This window comes from Pyxicephalus adspersus, chromosome 7 (genome assembly GCF_032062135.1).
Source record: "Pyxicephalus adspersus chromosome 7, UCB_Pads_2.0, whole genome shotgun sequence".
NCBI lineage: Eukaryota > Metazoa > Chordata > Amphibia > Anura > Pyxicephalidae > Pyxicephalus > Pyxicephalus adspersus.
The window spans coordinates 65636884-65647618 of record NC_092864.1 but is presented as its reverse complement, the minus strand read 5'-3'; positions in this window follow the sequence as shown (position 1 = coordinate 65647618).

Genomic DNA, 10735 nt, shown 5'->3' with positions numbered 1-10735 from the left:
AAGTTTGTGTCATTACACAGCGCTGTTATTGTGTTCTTTTTCAATGTCACTACCCCTACCTAGGTACACTTCTGACACCCTCAGGGAGGCTCCCGGCTGCATTAAACTCCTATTAACCTTGGTAGCCTAATTTAGGAGATTTAATAGGAATATTTTTTTAGGTCAGACTTTTGTTATACTAGCATGTATAAAAAATACTTGTCATATGTAATTGTTGTTATAAGGGGATACATAAAGGTAAATATTGGACTTGCCGTTCTCATTATTATGATAGATGGAGATACCATTACCATAGCACTGCAAAACCATGGCTGGAACATTTGGATCATATTCAACAAAACCATCCAGCTAGTACAATCGGCCGTCAGTAGTAATACTTACCATGAGGGTGCAAGCAAATGGAAATGCCAGGAGAACATCCCATCCAAATCCCAAAACATACAGCTGTACTCTGCTTACAGGGTCTTCATAGCAAATACCGGCACTATACTCTGCATCAGGGACCAGGACTTGGCTTCATTCCCTGAAAGGACTAATCTTTGATTCTGTATTTTTTTCTTCTTCATTTTATTATCATTATCACCCATTGTAACCTATTATAATATAATTTTAAGGTAGAATGTTAGCCCCCCTTTAGGAGAAGCTGATCCCTCTCTCAGACAGACATCAGTGACCCAGTGCACCAGAAGGCTGAGCTCAGTACTGATTGAGCCTCAACTAAAACTGTGTTTATACAAAACAGAACCATTTACTGAAGAATCAATCCAGAAAAATTACTGTAACAGAATTCCCCAAATTTAAGGTATTAGAGCAAAAATTAAAGGGACAGAGGAAAAGGAAATCCCCCAGTGGGACTCTGGGATGCCAAGTTTCAGGTTGACTGTTGGAGTGTCTGAAGGGATTCTTAGCATGCAGTTTCTGATGGTGATAGAACTATATACACAACTATGGGGACTCTATAGGGAGGATGCTGCTTTCTGTATCAGTCAGACTGGTCCGTCCATAGGGACTCTGAGGATGCCACTTTCCATGTAGGTCAGAGTGGTTACGTCTATAAGGATTTTGAGCTGCAACTTTCTGTGTCAGTCAGACTGGTCACGTCTATAAGGACTCTGAGGATGCCGCTTCTATGGCAGTCAGAGTAGTCACGTCTATAGGGACTCTGGGGATGCCACTTACTATGTCAGTCAGACTGGTCACTTCTATAGGGGCTCTGGGGATGCCACTTCCTTTATCAGTCAAACTGGTCACATCAACAGCGACTCTGAAGATGTCGCTTCTATGTCAGTCAGGCTGGACACGTCTATAGGGACTCTGAGCATGCCACTTCTAATGTCAGACCGCCTGGTCACGTCTATCTGAGGATGCCGCTTCCCATGTAGGTCATAGTGGTCACGTCTTGCCGCTTCCCATGTAGGTCATAGTGGTCACGTCTTTGGGGGCTCTGGGGATGCCGCTCCCCATGTCAGGCAGCCTGGTCACGTCTATGGGGACTTCAAGGATGCCACTTCCTATGTCAGTCAGAGTAGTCACATCTATAGGGACTCTGGGGATGCCGCCTCCTAAGTCAGCCAGACTGGTCACGTCTATAGGGGCTCTGGGGATGCCGCCTCCTATGTCAGTCAGACTGGTCACGTCTATAGGATTTTGGGGATGCCGCTTCCTATGTCAGGCAGCCTGGTCATGTCTATAGGGGCTCTGGGGATGCTGCCCTCTATGTCAGGCAGCCTGGTCACATCTATATGGACTCTGAGCATGCCACTTCCTATGTCAGACTGCCTGGTCACGTCTATCTGGTGATGCCGCTTCCCATGTAGGTCATAGTGTTCACGTCTATGGGGGCTCTGGGGATGCCGCCTCCTATGTCAGTCAGACTAGTCACGTCTATAGGGACTCTGAGAATGTCGCTTTCTTTGTCAGGCAGCCTGGTCACGTCTATAGGGACCCTGGGGATGCCGCCTCCTATGTCAGGCAGCCTGGTCACATCTATGGGGGCTCTGAGGATGCTGCTTTTTATGTCAGTCAGACTGGTCACGTCTATAGGATTCTGGGGGATGCCGCTTCCTATGTCAGGCAGCCTGGTCATGTCTATAGGGGCTCTGAGCATGCCACTTCCTATGTCAGACTGCCTGGTCACGTCTATCTGGTGATGCCGCTTCCCATGTAGGTCATAGTGGTCACGTCTATGGGGGCTCTGGGGATCCCGCTCCGCATGAGAGGCAGCCTGGACACGTCTATAGGGACTCTGGGGATTCCATTCCCCATGTCAGGCAGCCTGGTCACGTGTATGGGGGCTCTGGGGATTCCATTCCTCATGTCAGGCAGCCTGGTCACGTGTATGGGGGGCTCTGGTGATTCCATTCCCCATGTCAGGCTGCCTGGTCACGTGTATAGGGACTCTGGGGATGCCGCCTCCTGTGTATCTGTAGTCAGAGAGTAGGAAGAGCAGCAGGCTGATGTCACGGGATGGGCGGCACCGTTCACCTGCCGCTCGGCACTGTTTGTGCTGTCAGGGTGGAGCAGTGTGCGGTGGAACAGGTCTGACCGGTGCCGCTCTGGATTCCGGGGATGAGCCGCTGCCGACCAGCACAGGGAAGATGGTGAGAGCAGGGCTGTGACCCGGCACATATGAAGCAGCACAATGTTTTCACTTTGCATTACGTCTGATTAGAGAATTTGTTACTTCCCTGAGAAAGAAATGCTGAGCGAATTCTCACCTACAACAACCGGCTGGTGAGATATTCAATACTTTGCCTGGGGGCAGTGATTCTGTAGGACGGGGTATTGAGTTGCCACCAGTGGCCCCTAGGCATCTGTAGTAGTTGTTGGCTCTCTGAGTTTTTGTTGTGCTTTTCTGTTGCACTGAATAGAAGAATCACATTGCTGTGTTAGGAAATAATATCACCAAACTTTGCCAGCCATTTGTTTCCATTATTAAGTCATCTGATGCCCACCGGGGTCTCTTGCAAAGTTTTGCTTAAGTTGCATTTTCTGTGCAGTTTGTTGTATTCCATCTGCGTCTTTTCTTGTCATTAAATATTGAAAACACATTGTACACATATGACAAGTGCAGACATGATATTTACAATGCATTGGAGGTCATAAATCCTTATTACTCACCAAATGTAAACCAGGACAAGGAGTTGTGGGTTTTGTTGTGGCTTTGTAGACGGTGCCATGGGTACAACATACAAATCAGATGTGTCACCTCTATATGTCATAAATGGTGACTATAAAGATGAGACGCTGGGATTTGGGCCATACTGGTTCCACTTCTTAGGCCAAGTACACACATGCATTATTTGTCGTTGGAAAGGATCTTTCACAATCATTTCCAATGACAAACGACTGCACGATGCATGAATCGATGAGCGCTGTACATACATCACCATTCTGCTCTATGGAGAGGGGAGCGGGAGAACAACAGAGCGGCTAACCGCTGTTCTCTCTCCCCTTTACTTTTATTACGATTGTTCCTCCTCTGTGGATCCACCAGGACGGTCGTACGGACAACGAGTGCTGTACACACGCCAGATTCCTATCCGATATCAGCCATGAGACGATTATCAGACGAGACGTGTGTACGTAGCCTTAGGTTAAGATAATTCTCTGTTCCTTATCTCTGGAGGAGTAGCATGATCACTCCTGGACAGAAAGGACTACAGAACACCCCCTTCCTAGTAACCCCTCCTGACAACATTGCTTGAGTTAACATTGCAGAGTTCAAAGGGTATTATTATTATTATTAGTTTATGGCAGGATTACCATTCAGATGAAATTTAAAGGGATTTGCTTTACAAAGCGAGCACCCAAATTTTTGGAGGTTTGGGCATAAATCTGAGACGGGGTCTTAGACCTAAATACCAGTTTCAGTGGCAATCAAAAGGAGAAGTTTGTTTCTCAGGTTTGCTTTACTTTAAGCAACTTGTGATGAAATGTTGTGATGTGTATGCTCCGTGTCCCGGTCACATTGCAGGGTGTGCTGGTGACACATGTAATCCCATGTATTATTTGATTTGCTTTTAGCTTGCTTCTGACTCCTCTCCCTTTGTACACAAACATGAATATGAAATCACATGGGTTGACATATAACATGATATAATGGAGGGTGATTTGTGATGGGCTGGTAATGTAATATACAAATAAACACAGTAACATCTTGTATGGATAACATAGGGCAGGCCATCAGTATACTGACCAATGTTTTATTATTTTGCTTTATACTTAGCATTCTGTGTTTTTATTTTGTAGACAAAGTTTAAAGTTTTTGTTACAATGGGGAAAAGTTTGACCACTTTTTGACTTTATGTGAGCCGGAGGAAAAAATCACCCCATCAGGGTCACAAACAACTAAACACAATACAGTAAAGCACCTGTACAGAACGTTCGTTCATCACGCATGCTCAGAACATGCACGATCACTAAATGACCGTACACACGATAGATGGCGAACAATCGTCGTCCAATCAGATCCACTGTGCCGGTCGTTCATTTCCAACAACTATCCTCGTTCGTTGGCGTCGCTGGTCATTTATTTTAGAACGATTTTTGGCAAATCGGTCGTTCATCGTTCATTTCCAATTATAATTATTGGCCATGTGTACGCAGATTAAGCATTTGGAAGAACTGCATAAGGTAGAAGGTCCAAGGTGGGAATTTCAGTTTTTTTGTTTTTTTGTCTGGAATAACAAAGCTTTTAGGTTTTTTTGGTTATCATGAGATTGCCACTAGATCTTGAATCAATGAATCGTGTCATTGTCTTGGTTGTGGACGGACCTCTTTCCAACTTGCGCACATAATTCGGACACAGGGAAGTGACCCAGCACAGGGCTTCTGACTTTAAAACTTTTGTTGCTGTTTGTAACCCAAAGTGAGTTTCTCCTTTACTCCTCCAGTGATTGCATTCTCACTCCAGAAAGGAAGGTAAACTATTTCACTATCCACAAAGGTTCCTCTATTCTTTACAAACCTGTTAACACTAAAACCGTTGGACTGGAGCCGTGCTTTAAAGTTTCCAGATTCTGTTTATTTTTCCGGCTGGTCCATTTAGGTGAGCAAGGTAGAAGACGCTCTCTGTGTGAGAGTACTGAGCTGCCATTTGTTATATAAAGGTGGTGTGAGGTGCATGCTCCAAGTATTTGGTATGTTTGCTCCTGGTTGGAGTGAAGTTACGGTGAATATGTATTTCCAACGGGGCTGCCATTAAACAAATCCATGGATTGGTAAGCATGAGCAAAGCAAAAGTTTACTTAGAATTTGGAAACTTTGTGCACGGACACAGTCATGGTACAGTTCTGTGTGCTGGATCAGGTCATAGACTGCTTGGGGTTTTTGTTTGTATGTTTTAGTTTTTCATACTGGAGCAATTGGAATTCACATTCTATTTTCTGCATACAATGCTGTGAGAATGGCTGTCTTGGGAGCTGAGATTTGTATCTGAGTATTTAGGTGTTCACCGCCACTTTATGATACATAGTACTTTTCTTTAGTAAATGGAGGGCTTTTGACTTTTATTGGTTACATTACCATTGGTGACCTCCCAGACAAGTTTTCTCTTTACTTGGAGTGTGTATATGCGAACTAATTTACTTTGTACAATGGACTGGAGTTTCTATAAAAACAAATGCAGCTTGGGTGCATTGCCATGGGGGGTTTCATTAAGTGTGCACATCCATATTGATAATCTGGGCTAACTGGGCTAACCTGGGCTACCCATATACTATGCTGTACCATGTCCATTACACAGCTAGTAAAAGTATCTGCATAGTAACACTGAAAAGTCCTAGTAATTAGTGGTGGGGTTTGAAGCTAAAGTGGGGAATATGGTATTCTGACCAAAATCTTCAGTAATTACCCATAAACAGCTGGGTGGTCTCTGAAAAACGCCGAGTGGTGCGCCCAGCTAAAATGGCTTGGAACACTGGAAAATGATGGCTAGGAACACCCATTCATTAGCAAGATGATTGATACGGGATCAACCTACTAGTTTTGCTAAAACTATAAAATAAGTAAACTCCTAAACACTGCAAGTATTGACTTCTTATTGTTAGATGTGAGTCATGAAAAATTGGAACTTGAACTTTATATTTATATATATATATATATATATATATATATAAATATATACCTATTTAATGTACAGCGCTGCGTAATATGTTGGCGCTATATAAATCCTGTTTAATAATAATAATATGAACTTTATATTTATTATATAATATTCTAAGTATAGCCACTAGACTGCCAGTGCCTGAAAAGACAACAAATAAGGTTTTGCTATGGTCAGTCACTTTTTGCTGCTTTTCAAGTGTACAATATCAGTGTAAGATAATGAAATCTGCTCTTGTCGATAAACCTGATTGACTTTGGGTGGAATTCTGTGATAAAACAAAAAACATTTTAACAAAGATGACAGTGTTCTACCCAGAAATATTTTTAAGCTTGGTGGGAACAAGCTTAAGGGTCTGGGGTGTTTGGCAGCCGCTGTATTGTGACCCAACTTATCCGTGACCACCCAAAAACAGCTGGGTGGTTGCAGAAAAGTGCCGGGTGGTGTGCCCAGCTAAAAGGGTCTGGGGAGAACACTGGATGATCATTATCTGATGTTAGTTTTGAAGGACATTAGCAGCTCTCCTTCGCTAAATTCCTACACCTCTACACCAGCCATAGCTGACATGGGGCAGATATCACACTTTTTTCCATTAAAGATCTAATATATTTCTGTGAGTACATAGCACATAATAGATCCAGGATTTTAATAATCATTTCTTCCATGCTTCCCCGAAACATGTAAATCTCGGTAATTTCTGTATATGAGGAGGGAAGTGAAACATCTTGCTGGAAAACTCTACATGGACTGAATGTAACGGAAAAGCCCATCCAACCTTTTCGGGAGTTTTGCTCTACAAGTGCCCATCACAGCACCCATTATCTTTTATACCCAGAGAACCCCCTAAAGTAACTTCCAGGACTTGGGGAACTTCTAATAAAACCAACGCATTATCACAGTCACATCAGTGCAAAAAAAGCTTTTTACATCAGTCATTTGGAAGAATTCTCCCCCTTACAACGGTGGTCTGGATGCCACCCTAAAGACGGCTAAAATGATCTTTGGTGTCATTATGTTGGCTGCGCCAAGTAGTGTTTCAAATCTATGTGGGCATCAGAAAATGGAAGGTGTCATCTACAGCTCGAGGAACCCCTGGGAACATCTGGGGGAATTCTAGGGTTCCACAGTACCTTGGTTGAAAATGGCTACTTTATACTATTAGAAATCTTCCAGTGACAAAGGGAAGTTGCATTGTGTCTTTATATTGTTTAGGACATTGGGTACTTTTGGGCTGCACAGGCAGACCATGTCTAAAAACATAGGCCCATCTGCAGTGTATCAGTGTTTATCCCAGGGCTATTTTTAAGCTGGGTGGGAAAAAGCTGTAGGCAGGTGGTGTCCCCTGTATTGTGACCCAACTTTTCAGTAACCACCCAAAAACAGCCAGGTGGTTACTGAAAAGTTCCGGGTGGTGCGCCCAGCTCAAAGGAGCTGGGGAGAACACTGTATGTTGTGAAATATCCACAATGCTTGTGGTGTCACCGTGAAATTGGTTACTTTGGCTTTAGGTCACATAAAAGAGCTCTTTGTTGCATAGAATGATTATAATTTGGTAACACATGGTCTATGAATTAATTTTAAGCAGGCAGTTGTAGGAAAACATTGCCCTATAATCATATGACCCTAATAAAGCCTCACCTTGAACAACGTGAAGTTTAACATTACCCAGATCCTGCTGCTTCTAATTAAAAAGAACACGGCTACAGTTGTTTCTGTTTTACACAGTTTGTCTTGCAATCTAGATTGTGTGATAAAAGCATCAGAAAGCAAAGCAAGCACAAATGTATTTCAAGAGACAAATCTATACTGGTTTCATTTCTCTTCTGTGTTTTACAAATATATTCATACAGGCTGCTTCAATGGTAATTATAAAACAATGTCATGGTTGCTCATCTTATAATCTCTGTAGCTCTCTGCAATTTTATTGATCTTAATTCATGTGTACACATTCTGAGAATTATTGGGCATGGCGGAGAGGCAAGGGAAAAAATGACATCATGGTGGTTGGATATAATGTTATGTGGGTGCGTCTTTGTTCTAGAAGTGAGAAAATGTGGACTTTAGACATGTAGGTGCCAGACTTATCGATAAACTGTGAACAAGGAGACTCAAAACTACATCTGATACAATCATTTCATTCTTCTATGCTAGGGCATTCCACTAGAGAAGGATCTGTGTTCTAGTATTACCTAGGTATTGGATGAAAAGTTCATTTATTCTACTTCTGTATGTTTTTATTATCATTGGGGTTTTAGGTGAGGGTTCAGCTATAAAGAGAACAGTTTTCCTTGTTCTGTGCAGTTGACATATGATGTGTGCTTTCGGTAAATCAGTAGGACACGTATCCTTACAAAATTACATTTCTCGCTAAACAAGTACCAGTTTTTGCCATGAAAAGCACATTTGTTTTGCTTATGTGACCTGAAACATAGGGGAAGATGAGACGCAGTCTGGACAGGATTTGGGTGTAGATAATTGGCTGAATTTACGGAAATTTCTAACGCTAGTTCTCCAACTAAATGCACATTTTCATGTGTCATATTTACCATGGTAGATGGTGTTATTTAGTATTTATTGTGCTCTCGGTGTGCCCGTGTGCAATGATGGTCCTCACAGAGCTGCTTAGAAATATGACGGATTGTGGTCAATATACTCCAGTCTGTGTTTACGGAACATTTCCTATAGACAACTCCAGTTACCAGCTCCATATTGGAGAACTATGTGTAATCACCCTGCGCCATACAAAGGCTGTGTTCAGACTGGTGGGGAGGTTACCGCTTCTTCACGCCCCTGAACATCTTCCTCATGGGTGGCATCTTCTTAAAGAATGAATGGGGGGGAACTTCAGTAGCAGCCGCTGTAAAATGTGCAAAAGCTGGTTAACAGTGGCAGTTTACACAATCTGACAGTAAAAGTTTATAGTTTATCACAGAAACTACTTAAAATCAGCTTTTCATGCAGGCAACTGGCATTTTTTAGAATGAGTTCCACAATGGCAGCTTCTCCCAGTAGTAGGCCTGCTATAAAGAGGGCACAGATTTCACTAGAATTTTTCTAAAATGTGCGTAACGGATTGCTTTCGCTCTGTTTGGCTGAAATGCAGACATGAGATCATTGTGGGCCTGGCATTGTGACAGCATCACTTTGTGCCAGCAAACCCATCTTCATGTCTGCATACCAGGAGCCTAAACTAACACAGGATAAAGTGCTCCCACCAGTTTATACAACACCGGCTATATACTGCTTAAAGCAGAAATAAACCCAAAACAAAAAAAAATCATGCTTACTTATTACTTATTCAGCAGAGCAGTCTATAGTCGGGAGATTTATCGGGTCCCGGGTCATCCTGGTATCTGTCTTTGGCCAGGCGCAAACATCTTCTCCTCTCTTCTTCCGTGTTCTTCCTGCATCACCCAATATTGCACATGCAAGATGGGGTGACGTAGTTTAGAAAAAAATTGCTGATCTCACTGCGCATGCGTGAGGTCGACATTTTTTTTCTATTGATGCTGGGGCATGCGCAGAAAGAGCAGCCATGAGCCTCCCGGGATGCGTAATGTAGGTATCCCCAGAGGCTCTGCGCTCCCATTAATATTTGATCACCTTTCCTTTTACATCTAACATTAGAAGTTGCATGGTACAAGTCTTTGCTAATACATATGGTAAATGCTGCTACTGTATCCCAGCAGTATGGTGCCGGATGAGTCCCCCTATCATCACCCAGTGATTGACTAGATTTACTGAGATTATTACCCTAGGGAAGACTTTCTGGGAGAGACCGAGAAATCATTTAAGTACCAGTAATTCTATTGGATGGCATAGTTACTTTCTCCAGATTTGGTTGGTGTGACTGCATAGGTGGAACTAGACACTGCCCCTACCCAGTGTTATTTCCAGCCCCTTTTAGCTGGGTGCGCTACCTGGCACTTTTCAGTAACCACCTGGCTGTTTTTGGGTGGTTACTGAAAAGTTTGGTAACAATACAGGGACTGCCACCCACCTACTGCTTCTTCCCACCCAGCTTAAAAAAATTCTGGGGAGAAAATTGCCCTTACCTATCTCCCTACTTTGTTTTTCTCTTATCCCCCCCATTTCTTCCTATGTTTCCTAAGCTTTGTGAAATATACCTTTAGGACTTTTTGTTATAATTAAACCACTCTGTGAACCTTGCTGTAATGCATTTGAAAACTCATGAACAAAGTTTAAATTAAAATAAATAGTTAAAAATTGTATGGCAAGCAGTAGTGTAGCCTAAGTGTAGCCTAATAATAGGGGGCTTTGAGATAAAGGGATTCTTGGAGCTAGCTATGTCCTCAGCATTGTGTGTGACCTTTGGATCTTTTTATGTTGCACCAGGAGAATGTCAGCATTGGCTTAGTATCAGTTTACTATAGTATTACTGTGTTTTCTGTTCACCTGCTCTAAATGGTTTGTGTACACAGTGTTTTATTTTACCTGTTTATATCATCATGCTCCAAATCGGAACGTTGTAGTCCTTTTTTTTTTAATTACCATATGCCTTAAAGTGTGCAAAAATTGTAAAAAAAATTGGGAATATCATCTCAAAAATGCTCTGTGCTACTAACCCCTGTTAAGGGCTGGCAATTCATAGCTTTTTTTTTTTTTTTT